Source organism: Eublepharis macularius, chromosome 4 (genome assembly GCF_028583425.1).
Source record: "Eublepharis macularius isolate TG4126 chromosome 4, MPM_Emac_v1.0, whole genome shotgun sequence".
In the NCBI taxonomy this organism is placed as follows: domain Eukaryota; kingdom Metazoa; phylum Chordata; class Lepidosauria; order Squamata; family Eublepharidae; genus Eublepharis; species Eublepharis macularius.
This window is the reverse complement of record NC_072793.1, coordinates 97,969,980-97,987,541: the sequence shown is the minus strand read 5'-3', so window position 1 is coordinate 97,987,541 and position 17,562 is coordinate 97,969,980. Positions and strand designations below refer to the sequence as shown.

The 17,562-nt window shown below is 43.7% G+C and overlaps 1 protein-coding gene across 1 annotated transcript in view; it reads left to right on the top strand.

Moving 5' to 3' along the window:
- The window catches only part of CACNA2D2 (calcium voltage-gated channel auxiliary subunit alpha2delta 2), a 935,072-nt gene that overhangs the window by 643,213 nt on the left and 274,297 nt on the right, over positions 1-17,562 (top strand). The gene's annotated exons all lie outside the window — the stretch shown is intronic.

Here is a 17,562-nt window from a genome sequence, read left to right as displayed (position 1 = left end):
TGGTTGTTATATATTCTTTCTTTCTCCTGGCTGATTATCTGGTGAAGGATTGATTTCTGTCGAGAACAACCCAGTTCAAGTGCAGTGAAAGATCAGTACAGAATAGTGTTGAACTAAAAATGGAAAGACCATAGTTCAAATTCCCTCTCAATCATGAATCTCAATGGATAACTCTGGATCTGTTGCAATCTGTTGCAGCCTAACCTACCTCACAGAATTGTTATGAGGACAAAATGAAGGTGCCCCCTTCATATATGATTCATATATGCTGCCCTGAACTCATTGTAGGCAGGGTGGTGAAAATATGTACTAAATCAATTTCAGTAGAATCCCATTGGTAACCCTGTCCAGGAGGGTTATTGTGAACATAAAATGGAGGAGGGAAGAATCAGGTAGCCTGGGTGGACTAAAAATGTAACAATAACTCTTTTCACTCAACAGCACATATGTTAGCTGAGACTGGGAGCAGCCAAAGATTTCTATTGCAACCACAAGCTTGTGTGGCTCTCCTGCCCTACCTCTAACATCTCTTTCTCAGCTTGGAAGAACTCTCTTTATTTGAGCAAATACCTGCAGGGAATTGAAAGGCAGTGGATTTGCCCATTGGACCTACAGAAGAGTCAGTGGCGGCTGCCCCCCTCCTTATGCATTTTGTGACAGCCCATCAGAGAAAGCCTGAAGGAGCCAGGTGCATTTTTGCTGGAGAAAGTCACTTTGATTCCTGTGAAAATTTCTAAAATTAAAGCTGGCATCTGAAATTCAAATGAAGAGCAAACATCTAATTAGAGACAGAATCTAATTCTCTACCCTCCTCCCGGCACAGCCATCCTGTAATTCTGGCAATCAGCATGTTAAGTATAAACCAGAGAGCTTCAATTCCCCAAGGAAATAGGCCTTTGCTAGTTACTGCATGTAATGAGAATAGTCAGAAAGCAAGTACTGTTCAAAACAACTCCCAAGCATCAGGCCCTGGCTTAACTCACCCCAGGACTGGCTGCATTTCCTTGGTCACAGAGTTTGGTGCGATACTTTTGGCTCTCTCTGGGAGAAAACAAGCAGTGGAACAACGCAGGTCTCTTTACCACTCTCAAATAAAGGCCAGTAGTAGAAAGAACAGAAGACAAGGGAACTCAGTTTGAGAAAAGACACAATGCACTTGCTGCCTATGTTTGATAAAACTGTTCTCCCTAAACCTTCATTGTATTCTCAGGGAAAGATTAGGAAGAAGTCCTTTGAATGATAGGTATAAAAAAGCCACTTCACTATCATTTCGAGTATTTAATATGGGACCAGATTAGAATGACAATCTACAGATGATTTACATCCTTTATTTATATTCATAATTTCAGATTATTAATATTCATAGATGCAAATTTTCAAATAATTGTTCTAATTTAAATCAGGGGTCTTCAACAAACAACTCACAGGCCCACTGGCTACTACAATATAACTCATGCATTCTGCAGAAAACCCAGGAAAAGATTGTGAAAAGATCTGTTCTAGGTTTTTTTTTTAAGTTTTATTTTATATTTTTTCTCTGTGTTTTATTTTATATTTTTTTCTCTGTGTTTCTTAGCTGGTAGTTTCGTTTCTGGTCTTTTCCCTAATCTATGTTCTGTTTCTAGGACAGGACAAAACTTGGTAACATGACAAAATGGGGAGAAGTAGCCCCAGATAGTTTTCAATAGATCTCATTACAGAAAAGATTTGAATAGAACCCCTGATTTGAATAGAAATACACTCAGAATTCATGTTTATGCCAGCTGTGTATGCTGCACTGATGCTTCATCTTCATGGCTTCTGTGCATGCACACATTGACACTGCACACATGCATGGCAGCCACAAAGAAGATTTCCAGAGCTTTCTAGAAGACTAGAAGCACCTCCCTCCCTTTGGAACTTTCCCACCAAAAACATCGCTTGACCAGGAGGAGGGATGCTATTCCCTCAGTTCTTTTTTTACCACCACAGAGAGAGAATCTCCATTGCTTCTCTCTGTTTTCTCCTCATGTCATCCTTGAGGTGGAGGAGAATTATTTCTTCTAAAAGTTTCTGACCCTCAATAGACATTCTAGTGAAGGATACAACTACATTTAAAGAAAAAAAGTTTCTGTCTTTTCCTTCATTATTATGACTCAAGAGAGGCTTCTTCAAGATGCTGGAAAACACTGGCCTGATTAAAGGCAGCTGCTCCCTCCCTGGCACCCTTGATTACCAAGGGCTAAGTCCAGAGGCGTGGCCTGTCAAAGCCTCCCCACAATGGCACTTTTCCAAGGCTGTAGCTTCATCAGATTAAAGGTAAATCCAGAGGCATGGCCCATCAGAGCCTTCTCACAATGGCTCTTCCTTCAAGGCTGCAGCGGTGCACCCGCCTGATTAAAGGCAACTACCTCCTCAGTCCAGGGGGGAGAAGCCTGGAAATGTGGTCTAGCAGAACCCTTGGTTCCAAGACTGTTTTCCAGAGGCTTTGCCTGCATGTCTCTTTGAATAAAGGCCCCTTCCCTCCTTGGCTGTGTCAGTTCTGAGAGGAGATACCTGGAAGTGTAACTTAACAGAGGCCTAAGATCCAAGGTTGAGAGGCTTTCCCCCAAGGCCTTTGGAAATGTGCCTTCCTGCCTCAAGGAATCCCTTCTCCTCCCAGACTGTCTGAGGTGTTAATATAGCTAACAGAGTGTCATAGCAGTCTGGAATCTTCAATGTCATGATTGAGGCTCCTCAGCTGGTTCTGTTTTAACAGAGATAATAAACCTGCACCTCTAAGCGCTATGCTTTTTAAGGCAGTTCTTTCCTGTCTGTTACATGTCCACATTCCCTTTTTCCTACTACGGAATCATGCTAGCTGTTCCCACAGTTCTCAGTCTCATTGCTATAAGATTCAGCAGTTGTTTAGGAATGTGCAGAGGGTCTCTTTTAGTCAGCACAGAATAACTTTATTCAGCAGAAACAAAGAAAAGAAAACAAGGCCTAGCTCAGAACTTCCCTAGCAGTCCTTCAGTCATTGTACACAGACATGAGTAAACCCTGCTCTGGAACTGTTCCAGATTTTAGTATCCTAGGTCTAACATAAAACATGAAACAGACACCACAACATTTCAATTGCTAGGAAAGAGTACTTGTTACAATTGTGTTCATCCTGTCTCTGGGGTCATTCCTGTATGACACCATTTATAACAAGAACCAGTTTGGTATGGGATCTGGAAAATCCTTTAGCAAATTTATACTTAATTCCATTGGTAATCATTATTGTTGTTGATGGCCTGCAGAGTAAATAGCACTTCATCTCTAATTCAGTCGCTGTAGACTGTGAATGCTGTAAGCTGTTAGCCTATATGGGAAGCAGAATTCCCCTACTGCATTTTTCCCTTTAAGCTGTTAATCAACAGGTCATTATTACCCTTTTACCATCCCCTTTGATTGGAGCATGAAACACGTTTTAACTCTATCTTGGGGCATAAGGCATATTGCCCAAAGTGTTATGAATTGAGGCCATTGAACATCTCCAATACTAGATTGCATCTTTGTAGAATAAGATAAAAGCCCAGTGGCTCCCTAAGGGCTAACCTTTGTTTGCTGTGAGCTTTTGTGAGTTTAGCTTACTCCTTCAAATATCTGGGTTGTTCACAGCCTATAACTGTAGTGTATGTGACTACCCTAGTCCATGATAGGACTTAAAAATAAAAAGTAGCAGCTGTTACTGTGACTTCACACAGACTCTGATTCTTCAGTCTGGGTAGAAAACACTCTATGGGAGGAACAGGCTTGCTGTCAAATCCTTTAAATTCATTTGCTATCCTTATTGATAATTTACCTTGAGAGCTTTACACCCACCTCCTTCAGTAAGTGAGCTTGCTACTCTCCCAATGTGGGATTGCATAGAACCCATGAAGATGAAAACAAGGTTGTACTCACCTGTAACTGTTGTTCATTGAGTAGTCTTCTGGGTAGGCATACATTCCTCCCTCCTTCCCTGCTGTGAGCTCTCTGGAACCTTAGTTTCTGAGGGATCTTCAGCAGCAGCATGGAGAGTACTGAGAGAATACTGTTCTCCTCCTGGTTATGTGATTTTTTGGTAGGCTAGCACCAAAGGGAGTGGGGTGCCCCTAGTCTTCTTGAAAGCTCTGGAAATCTTCTCCATGACTGGCCTGCATGTGCACAGTCCTAAAGTGTGCCTGCACAGAAGACAACGAACAACAGTTACAGATAAATGCAACCCAGTTTAACTGTGAATGGGGAACTTTATAAGACCTTTTAGTGTGGAACTTGTCTTTCTTCCTATGGATCAATATGTTAAACTAGTAACAAAGCCCATTGTGGAGAAAAATGGGCTCTAGAAAGGGGAAGGCTGGCAGGCAGGCATTGCCTCCTGTTCTGTGACTGATCCCAGCCAGGTGAAGGGGGGGCATTGCCACCTTCTCCACTACTGATCCCAGCCAGGTGAAGGGGGACAGACATTGCCTCCTGCTCTGCACTTGATTCTGACAGGGTGAAGGGGAGGCAGGCATTGCCACCTGCTCTGCATCTGATCCTGACAAGGTGAAGGGGGGGCAGGCATTGCCATCTGCTCCGCACTTGATTCCAGTGGATTGAAGGAGGGGAAGGCATTGCCATCTGCTCCGCACCTGATTCCAGTGAATTGAAGGAGGAGCAGGCATTGCCAGCTGCTCCACTCATGATCCAGGCTGGATGAAGGGGGGTGGGCAGTTGGACATTGCCACTTGTTGCATACCTGATCCCAGCCAGTTGAAGAGGGGGTGGGCATTGCCACAGCTCCTGGTCCCAGCCAGGTGAAGGGGTGATAGGTATTGTCTCCTGCTCCCAGCTGGGTGAAGGCAGCAAGCAGGCATTGCCAACTTCTCCTTATCCGAGCTGGATGAAGTGGGGATGGCATTGTCACCTGATCCCAGCTGGGTGAAGGCGGGAGAGGGGGGCAGGCATCACCACCTGCTCCTCACCCGATCCCAGTTGGGTGAAGTTGGGATGGCATTGCCACCTTCTCCGTTCCTGATCCCAGCTGGGTGAAGGCGGAAGGTGGGCTTTGCCCCCTGCTCTGCTCCTGATCTTAGCTGAGTCGAGGTGGGGGGTGGGCATCACCACCTGCTCCTCGTCTGATCCCAGCTGGGTGAAGGCAGTAAGCAGGCATTGCCAGCTGCTCCACTCCTTAGCCCAGCTGGAAGAAGTGGGGATGGCATTGCCACCTGCTCCACTCCCAGCTGGGTGAAAGTGGGGTGGTGGGCATTGCCACCTGCTCCACTCCTGATCCCAGCTGGGTGAAGGTAGGGGTGGGTATTGCCACCTGTTCCCTGTTGATCCCAGCTGTGTCAAGGCGGAGGACAGGCATTGCCACCTGTTCCTTGCTGATCCCAGCTGGTTGAAGGCAGGGGGCAGGCATTGTCACCTGTTCTGCTCCTGATCCCAGCTGAATGAAGGTGGGGGACAGACATTGCCATCTGCTCTGCTCCTGATCCCAGATTGGTGAAGGTGGGGGCAGGCTTTGACACCTGGTCTGCTCCTGATCCCAGCTGGGTAAAGGCAGGGGGCAGACATTGCTGCCTGTTCCATACCTGATCCTGCCCTAGGCTTCCCAACACAGTGCACTCTTGGAGGAATGAGCTGCCTCTTCTGGGCTTCCTTCCATGACAATGCCCTTGAGAGGCATACCAGAGTAGCAAGTGAGTTATCTGGAACATAGTTCACCTTTTATATAGTAGGATTCACCCCAAACTGACAGGAATCTAGCTTCTGCAGTCACTACAGCTGATTTTATTGACAGAGGCAGAAGCAGACATTTCAGAAGATAGACCTTAAAAAAGAGGACATCTGGAAACCCTAGACTTCTCCCCCCCCCAGATCCCTAAACATAACACTGTTCATGCTGAGACCATGGAAAGGTCACAAGGTCTTTGTCTCCATGATCCATTTAGCCTGGCAAATATGCTTATTTGCACTCCCTTCAGTTTCTAAAACTTACCTTACACAAGCTCATCTAGACAACATAAGCTAATAGTATGTTTGAGAATAAACATTGTGTTCATTATAAAAGGCCTCATATTTCCTGCCTCTGCTCCCATTTACTTTCTTCCTTGTGAAATTTTTCCAATTTGTTTTCAGGCTTGTTTGACTTCCTCAGCCGCTGTCTTTGGCTTTAAACCTGAAAGCCCTTGAATGCCAAACAAGTCTTTGGTTTGTGTAGGGTTTGTTTGTTTTTACACATTCAGATATGTGCATAATCATGAATAGTTTAAGGATGAGGTGGTAAATCTCTATCTTGGCATGATTGTTCACTTGCTTTTGAGAATTTATGGTGCTGTAAAATGCAGACTGGTAAAAGTTCCTAAAGAGACTTGGCTTACAGTTGATTGATGTAATAATAGATATATTTTTTTATGGTCAGCCACAACTATTGTCATCATTTAGGCTGACTCCTCTGTAGTAATGGTTGGTTCAGTACCTTTCAGCTAATGTCTGAGTTTGAGTTTCTAGTAATTATATTTACAATTGTATTTACTAGCTCTCTGCCAGTGTCTTAAGGGAAACTTGAGAGTTTTTCTAGTTGAGTCACGAATCAGGAAGGAAGAAATAGCTTCACCCCATTCTCTAAATATTAAAACTGGTTTCACCCAAGCCAACATTTAGCTGGAAAATTTATGTGCCTGTCCTCTAAATACTGGCTAAAAAGATTCAGTTTACTGATGATCCAGATGGTGGTTTGGTGCATAGTTCTGGCATATCCAGCTAAAAGGATCATGTAGTAGGTGGTAGGAAAGGCCCCTATCCGAACAGCCACCAGTCAGAGTAGACAACAATACTGACTTTGGTATACCAGTGATTCTACTTAGTATTTGGCAGCTTTATGTGTTCAATCATGCAACAATTAAGAAGCATCTTTGTCTTTTCTGTGCTCTCCCTTAAGTACTTTTTCCCAGGAACCCAACCTATCAAGCCTGCATGAAATGTCAGATCATGCCCCCTTCCTGGAATTACCCAATCTACCTTCTTTATAGTCAGTAGAATTCCTGAACTCAGACGTTGCATGTCCATCATTGCTGCCCTTGATTTCTCAACAGGGCCATGCCTATTCAAAAAGGATGTGGCCAAAATCGAGAGGGTGCAGAGGAGAGCGACGAGGATGATCAGGGGTCTGGAGACTGAGCCCTACGAGGAAAGGCTGAGGGCCTTGGGAATGTTTAGTTTGGAGAAGAGGAGGTTGAGGGGGGACATGATTGCTCTCTTTAAATATTTGAAAGGCTGTCATTTGGAGGAGGGCAAGGAGCTGTTCCAGTTGGCAGCAGTGGGTAGGATGCGAAGCAGTGGGCTTAAATTACATGCACAAAGGTACTGGCTGGATATTAGAAAAAACTTTTTCACAGTCAGAGTAGTTCAAAAGTGGAATCAGCTGCCTAGGGAGGTGGTGAGCTCCCCCTCACTGGCAGTTTTCAAGAAGAGGCTGGATGAATACTTGTCAGAGATGCTTTAGGCTGATCCTGCACTGGGCAGGGGGTTGGACTAGATGGTCTGTATGGCCCCTTCCAACTCTATGATTCTATGATTCTATGATTTGGAATATTCTCCCCTGGACCGTCAACACCCATTTGTACACACACACACACACACACAGGCCATTTCCACACTACTCACCTTCATTCGGAACGCCACAGAACATTGTGAAAAGAACACGGAAGATAGCATTTTCTTGCGCAAGTTTTGTGTAACATTGCGCAAAACTCATGCGAGAAAATGCTATCTTCCACATTTTTTTCGCAACATTCCGCGGCGTTCCAAATGAAGGTGAGTAGTGTGGAAGCAGCCCTACACACACACCATCTCACAATTACTGAGCTATAGTTGGCTAAACCAGACCATTTAACGTGGCATCCAGTCTTTCTAGGTCATCGAAATCCTATCTTGGTAGTCATCTCAAGTATTTATTTGTTTTCATGAAAAAAAAATTGTTTTTATTTGAAGCTGCACAGTCAAAACTTAAAACCTACCCTCTACTTTCTTCTTCCTAGGAAGGTGTTTATACATTATAATAAAGTCACCTTCCTTTTTGAGGCGCTAAGAAGAGATTTAACATTGTCTGCTGTTCATTTAAGGCTTGTTTTCCATACTACATATCATTCTCTTCTCTATTCAATTCCAAATTATCAGCATTCTTTGACATCCGAACTGGGTACCTTGTTTCGCTAGCAATTTCACCAGTGCCACAGTAGTGAAATATTTCCTATTTACTGCTTCCTTGTTAAGAGCCCCTGTCAGCATGAAAATGTTTAGTTTCTCCATTTTTCTAAACCTTCATTCATTCCGTAATAAACAAGATATCGCAGTGGACACAAACCAGCAACATTACAAAAAAGATCTTAGTTGCTTGTTCAGGTTATTTATGCCTGACATTTTTTGAATGAGATATTACTAAGAAAATAGCAGTTGTTACATTAGGTAGGATTATAATTATCAAGGGCATTAACCATACATTTCAGGACAAACCTCTATCAGATTTGGGTTAGGAGGAATCTTCCTGTGTTTCTCGAATTAGTCAACAATCCTTTTTACAAGACGGTTCCTTTTTCAAAGGTCTATGCCGAAAAACATTGGCTGTGAAAATAGTGAATTGCAGATCAGAGTTTTGAAGCATGTGTTTAAATGAAAGCAGTTTAGTTGGGCTTCTCTTTACAAATGGCCACTGTGCAAACAATGCATTTCATAACTCTGAGTAGACATGGGCACGGAACGGGGGAAAAAACGAACCACATGGTTTGTGGATTGTTCATTTTCACGGAACCATGAATTAGCCAAACTTGAGCCAGTTTGAGGGAGCCCAGAAAGGGCACTTTCATTTGCACAGCCAAACTAAACAAGACTTTTCCAATGTCCAGTACCCACCAGATTTGCAGGTGATCTAGTCCTCTCTGTCCTCTTAAGACCCCCCAAGTTTCAGAGAGATTGAACCCTGGGAAAGGAATGATCCATGGGTCCCTCCCTTTCCTGTCATTTTCTCTTCACAGTGGTAAAAACTGGAGTGTCTGCTGGAAGCTAATTTGAGGAGCTACAAACTGACCTTCCCAATGTCCACTACCCACCAAATTTGCTGGGGACATAATCCTCACTGTCCTCTAAAGACCCCCCAAGTTTCAGAGAGATTGAACCCTGGGAAAGGCATGATCCATGGGTCCCCCCGTTTCCGGTCATTTTCTCTTCGCAGTGGCAAAAGCTGGAGTGTCTGCTGGCAGCTACTTTGAGGGGCTGGCCCTTTTCCTGGCTGGATGGACCAGAGTAGGAGCTCTCTAGTTTGCAGGGACAGCTGCCAATCAAGCATGGAGGCCTCAGATTGGGGGCAAAAGACTGCCACCGTTGCCTGGGCGATGGATTGAATGGTGCAAATTGTCTGGCTTCCCGAACCAGCAACAGAACAGAACGGTAGGAAAAGTCGTTTGTTCCATAAAAACATGGACCCATGGAATGTGTTTCTTTGAAAACGAACCAGCCGTTCCGTTTGAAATTTTGTTCCGTAGTTCGTTTTGTGCCCATCTCTACTCCTGAGCAGCAGACTAATCACAGTGATGGTGGCTGTGTTTGCCTCACTGTCTTCCACTGTTGAGGTTGTCCCCAGGAGTTCCATCATGCATTCTGGTTGCACAAGTATTGGGCATATTTCAAGAAGACATTGCTAGAGGAAGCTGGAAATATGAATGTAGTCATGCTTGTTTGTTTGTATTGCTACATCCTTGGACTGTGGTTGAAGAAACCCCTGGTCACAAGTTACCAGGGTCACAAGTTCATACAGAATGGAAGATTCCAGGTGAGGCAAACTACTTACCTCTGGCAAAAAATGCAGTCCTGAATTAGAGTGAAATCTGACAGAAAACTTTTTCCCAAGATGCCATACCTTACTGGTGGTAACCCTTTTTGTTTAGAAAAGTAACTCTCAAGAATTTTAGAGGATGCAAGTTCTAGCAAACCTTCAGAAGAACTATATACTAGTGGTGTTCTAAGCAGAGTTACAGCCTTCTAACTTCATTCAGGTCAATGAAGGTGTAACTCTGTTAGTGTCTGAAAATTAATCAGGCTTCTTACAGGCCATGAAACTCTAAGGAAACAGGGAAATCTGTTTCCTGAACTAGCAATAGACAAAGACAGCCAGTTGTCCACCTGACAATGGTAATGCTTGAAATTGCTACACATATGGATTATTGGCAGGGGGTAGTAAAATTATTGTCTGTCTCCTGTTGAAAAACATATATAGTGTTCTGTATGCTAGAGAAGCTATTAAATTTATTACTTCTCTCAGCAGTATTCTATCTAATTTTATTCCAACAAATAAAGAAAAGATTATGATGAAATTAAAAAGATACAGGAGTGTGTACAGTGGAACTAAATAGAAAAACCACAGATCCTCCATTTTTATTAACATCCATTTTAAAATTTAAATTGAGCCTGAGCTTCCTCAAATGAAGTTAGTTCAAACAGACAATGCCTATTCAGTAAAACTGTGACTTTATTCAAGAAGCTTATGCTAGGATTTAAATGTGGAGAGAAATGGAAATGGGATTCCTATTCATTGGACTTGTGGTTCATTCCCATGTAATTCTGAATGTGGATTTCTAAGAAATTAATTTAATTTTTAAAAGTTAATAGGGATACTAGATTATTTTCATGGGGAAACTGAAGATATGCACTACTTTGTTTAAAAAAACACCTCTGCTCATTTTTTCTAATCAAAGAAGGTTTCAATGTTTATTCATAGAGAAGCATTCAAATTAACTATCATCACTCTCTATAGATACCACTAGTGGAATGGGAGAAAATGACAGTCATTTTTCCAAGCTTTATTACTGTGTTTATGAGTGGGAAACAGTGTTTAAATCATAACTTGAGGCCAAAATTCTCTGGACCAAGTCCCCAGCTGGATTAAGCTGGCCCCATTCCACAAGCTAGAGCTATACTTATTTATACCCCACCCAATGCTACAGGCTTTTTTTTCTTCATATGGTTAATGATAAGTCAACAGTTTCCTAGAATCCCACCTCCACCACCAAAAGCAAACAAGTACTGTTCTCAATTAATCCTTTTAGGGCAGGACTGATGCAGTTACTATGCTCTGGGGTGGATTCCACAGCCTGCTTTTCCTCAGTGCAAAAATTTCCTCTCGCGGAGCATGACCTCCACAGTTCCACAGCCTGAAATGCTGCTGAAATCCTGTTGTTGGGTTCCCCTTTCTCCTAGGAGCAGAACATCAGGGGACATTACAGGTTGCCGAGGGGGGGGGGACTCTAAAGTCACATTCCATGGGCAGAATTCCTTGTACCACAGAAATACTCTGTGGGATCTACCTCCTGTGTGATGTGAATAGCACAGAACTTTGTATTCGTATTTCCGAATGGTCTGATCACTTTAAAGCTCAGAGAGTTCCTGCTATTCTCTTTTAGTTAAATATGAATGAACTTTTTTATGTGGCCTCCTGCACTGGCACAAATGACAAGCTGATGTGAAAAATCACAAAAAGCCTCAAAGCTGACCCTTCATATAGAAGCTGCTGGACTGAAAGCAATAGCGAGAGGCTCATCATATTCCACTATATTCAGTCTGATGTTTGTTCTCCTTTGTCTTGCCGGTTGTGAATATGGAGAAAATTCTGTCCTGGGAAAGGAAAACCTTGTTGACTGAAGTATGAAATCAAAAAGCATTCTTCTTACACCATGAACTTCTTTCACCTTCACTATAAGATATCTACTGTTTGTTGTGCATGGTGTAGTGATTAGGATCTGGGAGAGGCTGGGAGAGGCTGGGAGAGGCTGGTTTGAATCCCCACTCTGCCTTGGAAGCTTGCTGGATGTTTGTCCAATTTAATTTAATTTAATTTATTGGCTGTATACTCCGCCATCCCCACATCAGCGGGCTCAGGGTGGATCACAACACAGCTTAAAACACATTTAAATATCATTAAAATTATAAAAATACTACATCTTGTCATTAAATTTACATCTATATAAATATAAACATATATACACACAAATATATATATATATATATATATATATATATATACACACACACACACACACACACACACACACACACACACAAATAGAGCAAAGAAAAACAAGGCAGCACATAATTTGATTTGGACGCTCCATACAGCAAGGGGTAGCAGCCACAGCCTTGCATTCACCTTCTCCAGAGGAGCGTCCAGCAGGTGGCAGCCTCTCCCATACACCACTAGGGTTGCCGGTTGTCCGGGTTTTCACCCAAATAGTCCAGTATGTCCTTGGACTGCCCAGGTGCAAAGGAATGAAAATACCAGATATGTTTGGCTCTTCCACCTGTGTTTCTAGCAGCTAGCTTCTGTTGCAGCTGCTGCTGCTAGAGGAAGCAAGCACGGCTGCATGAGCCCTCAAGGAGAGGGGGCCTTATGCTTCACCTCCCTGCCTCATCAGCAGCTGCACAGCAGCAGCTGTGGAGGCTGTGGAAGCACGGAGGGGGCAGATTGAGCTTTGCTCTCCTTGACAGCCCTCGCAGCCATGCTTCCTTTTTCCAGCAGCACCCTCCCAGCAAGGAAAAGAAATGCTGCTGCAGCCTGGGCCAAGCCTTGCTCTACTTCTCCACCCCTTAGCAAAGCCAACCCTGCAAAAGGTAACCGGGGGGGGGGGGAGTGTGGAGAATGACATCACTTCCAGAAGTGACATGATCACACAGGAGTGAGCACATGCTTTACCGGTATGCAAGGAATTCAGCTGGTGAGTCCAGTAACTTTTTACATGCCATCTGACAACCTTAGACACCACTGAGGCAGGCAGTTCAACCAGGGGCCGTGGGGGAAGAGGGAAGGGTGAGGCCACACCAAGAGATCGCCAGCAGCAGTCTCAAAGTTCTGTTGGCCTGGCACATACCTCAGAGGAGGCAGGGCTCAAGCAGCAGACTGTACCTGGGAACTAGGGCTGCCAGGTCCCTATACCCTCCTGGTGGAAGTGGGGTGGGGAGACACGGCACTTACCTTGCGCCTCCCAATAGTCTTCTTTTCATGCATGTACTTTCAGTTCCAGGAAGTGACATTATCATGCTGGCCATGGGTGTGCTCCTGTGCTTTGCATGGGGCAAATTCAGCCCAAATTGGCCCTAGCAAAGCACTGGAGCATGGCCACAGTCAGCATGACAATGTCACTTCATGAAGTGACATCATCACATCCCGCTGTGAGCACAACCACTGCACATTTTGCTGGGTTGCCTGTGGGTGATCATAGGGGGAGGGGGAGTTGCCAGCTCCTGTCAGTCACCAATAAATGGCAGGCAGTGGGGCAAACTTCCAGGAGATTGTCCACCACTGGCAGGCAACTGAAAAGCCTACTGGGAACAGGCCAGAGGAGGAAGGCAGCAACAGTGAGGGCCTCTTGGGGGCTGACCAGGCAAACAGAGCAGCCTCTTAAAACCTCAGGGGAAGGTGGGGCAGGAGAGGAGAGAGCCCAGCCAGGGAGGCCATTGGCCCAGATTCCTTTCTTTTACCTTGGACCCACCCCTGAAGAGAGAACATTGGTGGAGTCCAGGGTCAGCCCATCCCCAGACAAACATTTATTAGGCTGGCCAGGTTGGGTCAAGTAAGAAGGATTTGATCACTCCCAAGAGGTTTTGAAGGAATGAGCTGTAATATCCCCCTCCCTCCAGATTCTGAGCACATCCATGGCTGGACCAAGAAAGGGGGATGCTGGAGGGTGCCCCAGAGTCTGCCAGTGTCGTCCTTGGGCCAGTCACTCTCAGTCTAGTATAACCAGAGAAGGGTAGACTGATTTTACAAGGCACCATCGTGGCAACTGAAAGCTGCCACAATCCTAACTTCCCAGGAAGTAAATTTCAGCATAGCTTCTGAGTAAACAGATTGACAATTGAGGGTGTGGAATGAAAGGGGTGGGGTCTGCTTTACACACATTTCTAGTACTGGATGGAGCAGAGCACAATAACTTAAGGAAAGGGGCGAGAAAGATTGCTGGAAAATTGAGCAAATGGATGTTGCAGAACAGCTTTTCTCCTCCATTTCATTTCTTATAAAGGAATTAAAATTCAGAGCACAAGAATGGTGATTGATGCATTGGAGGCGCTACAGCAAGGGGTGTGCTAAGCAATGCAAATGGATGGCTTTCTATACAATCAGCAGGAGTTTATGAACTGCACTGCTGAGGACTCCTGAGAATGGGAGGCACTGGAGCTGTCAGTGCTCGCCTGCGAATGGAGTTCATAAATGTGATCAATTTCATGGCAGCCAGACGGTCTCCTTAGAATCATGAACTGATGCTGTCGGTGTAATTATTATAAATATCAGATATTTATATACACACACACACACACATAGCTCTTTACCAATAAATCATAATATTTCTACTACTCTGCTAATGGCATATCAAACACAGATAGAACAACATACCAGGCAAGATATAAATTCTACATATGGTGGGTTCTTATGAGCCACAGCTAGTCTTTTCTGTTTCTCAGGGGCCATAAACAGTTATCAGTTCCGTTAATGAAGATGAAAGCATTGTCTTAGAAGGAACAATGAAGGTTCTGGGCCAGCTCTGGAACAAAATGACGTGGAGCAGTTTACTTCAGTCTACGCATTCCAGAGGCACATCATTCTCCTGCCACCCAAATGCCATGTCTGTGAGTCTCTCTACACAAGATAACAACAACAACAACATTCAGTTTTTATACTGCCCTTCAGGACAACCTAACACTCACTCAGAACAGTTTACAAAGGGTGTTACTATTATCCTCACAACCCTGTGAGGTGGGTGGGGCTGAGAAAGCTCTGAGAAGCTGTGACTGACCCAAGGTCACCCAGCTGACTTCAAGTGGAGGAGTGGGGAATCAAACTCTGTTCTCCAGATTAGAGTCTCATGCTCTTAACCACTACACCAAACTGGCACATGTTCGTCAAGTGTAAGGAGACGCAATGTTAGCTGGGAAATGTAAATTAAAAAGACAGAGCTGGTGGAGATCACTCCTCAGAGGGTTTGTTAATTTCATCTTCACCTCCCCAGAGGCTCTGTCAATTTCACCTTTCCAGCCTAAAACTGTGCGGGATTGCAACTAGAGGGCAGCAAGGAATGGAAATGAGCTGGAGCTGCCTTCCAGAGCCGGGCTTGGACCTGGAGAGGTTATAATGAGCTGATGTTTCCCTTCTGGCATTTCACAGCCCCTTCACATAGCTCCAGTGTATAGCAAAGCCTCTGCCCTGCTGCTGGCTCTTTTAAAACTACTCTTCATGGCTACCATTGTATCTCGTGACACGTGTTCTTCAACTATCAGATGTCTCATGTAGAGAGACTGTGTGTGTCATTTTAAAAAATGAAGCCTTATCAAGGGAAGAAGCTGGTGGTCTGGGAATGGTTCCCTACATGGCTGTGGCTATTTCAGACCTGTGGACTGACACATCCCTTCTTGTGGGGGGAGGGGGGATTGTGCTGATACAGTTAAACTGATTTCACTTGAAGCACAATCAGCCAACTTTTGCACTCCAGTCTGTGAGTAAGCACAACCAATTCCTAACTGTAAGTAAGAAAGAGGGAGAGACCAAAAGGAAGGTAAGTGGAAGAAAGGGAAGAAAACTGCAAGGCTAGAAAGAAGGGAACATGGCACACAACTGATTATAACAGGTTTCTAGTGTAGTAGCACTTTAAATTAAATTAAATATAGTATTTGTTTTCATTTGCAATTCTTTCTCATCCATTGATTTTAAAGAAACAACCAAGCTCCTTATTAAATCTTAGATGCCCAGCTAGCTTCACAAAAACATACTTCATGCTGCAGAATAATTAATCAACTGTGTGATAGAATTAACTCTGGTTAAGATTTCTAATGGTGTAATAGTCACGTAGTGCTCCACTTGAAAGTGGAAGTATCATGTCAACAAATCTGGCATATGTAATATTTTCAAAATTAAAATTGTATGTGTAGTAGAAATCTTGGATCGCTGCCTGACAGCTGTGGTGAAATGGCTGAAAACGAACAAATTGAAACTGAACCCAAACAAGACAGAAGTGATGCTTGTTGAGAAAGCAGAGATATTGAAGGACATTGTACTCCCCACTTTCGGTGGAGTTCATTTGACCCTTGCAGACTCCGTTAAGAGCCTAGGGGTTATACTGGATCCACTGCTACTACTAGAAAAGCAACTTAAGGCAGCTGCAAAAAGTGCTTTCTACAGCCTTACTCTAGCCTGAAAAATGGCCTCTTACCATGATGTGGCCAACCTGGCCACCTGGATCCATGCTATGGTAACATCAAGACTTAACTACTGTAATGCTCTATACATAGGTCTCCCATCTAAGTTAACTAGAAGTCTCCAACTGGTGCAAAACACTGTGGCGTGACTGTTATCAGGAGTGAGCAGAAGCATGAACATCACCTCCATTCTGCAGTCACACCATTGGCTAACTATCAGTTACCGTGCTCAGTTCAAGGTATTGGTTATCACATACAAAGTTCTTTACGGCCTTGGTCCGGCATACCTACGAGACTGCCTCCCTCCCTATGTTCCTCCACAGCAACTTCGCTCATCTGAACAGGGTCTCCTGCAAGTGCCACCCTGCACATGGGTGAAATCAACAGCAGCCCATACACAGCCTTTCTCTGTGGTGGCCCCTACCCTGTGGAACAGCCTGAGGAGATCAGGATATCCCCCACTCTCTAGCTTTCCGCAAACTATACAAAACTGAATTAATCAAAAAGGCTTTTGTATTGTAGGGAGGAGTCTCAGATGCTCCGCTAATGAGTTAGGGACCATAGACTTCACCCATAGACTTCACCACTATGTTGCCTTATGTACTATCTGTTGCTTTAAATATGTGCTCCTATGTCCGCTCTAGAATTGCATATGTTCTGTTCTAGTATTTCTTCAGCTCTGTATTGGATTCTTGCTAATGTTATGTCTTTGTAAACTTGTGTTTATTTACCCTATGGCATTGTTTATGAAATTTTCCCTAATACTGACTGTACTAATTTCACACTGTGTAATCCACCTTGAGTCTCAGTGAGAAAGGTGGACCATAAATAACATAAATTAATTTTAAAAATAAATAAAATAGGCTTAGATCCCCCAGAGTTTTTCCATGGGCGGAAGGATTTCTTCTTATGTAGCGCCACTTCCCTTCCCACAAGAGCTTGAAGTGTGCAAGCCACTGTATCAATAGAATAATTTTTTGACCTGTGACTTCATTTTCATAGACTTAAATGACATCTAGTTCCTTGCAATTTTCTCAATTTTGTCGATGTTTCCTTTTGATTTTTATTACTGTTTTTCACCCTCAAAATGTCATGGAAAGCAGATTGTATTTCATTGTTTACATAGTAATAATACATCAATGAACTCCAAAAAAGTACATTGTTGTAACAGAAACTTAGGCAATGGCTACCAATTGCAAGAAGACCCAACACACTACCTGGTGTTAACCTATATACAATTATATTCTGCAAAAATTAACATGTACTCAATCAAACTTCATCTATTTCAATGGACCAAACAAGGTAAGTCCGAAGGAATGTTCAAGAAATCATAAATGATATAGTTCATATCTCTTTGCT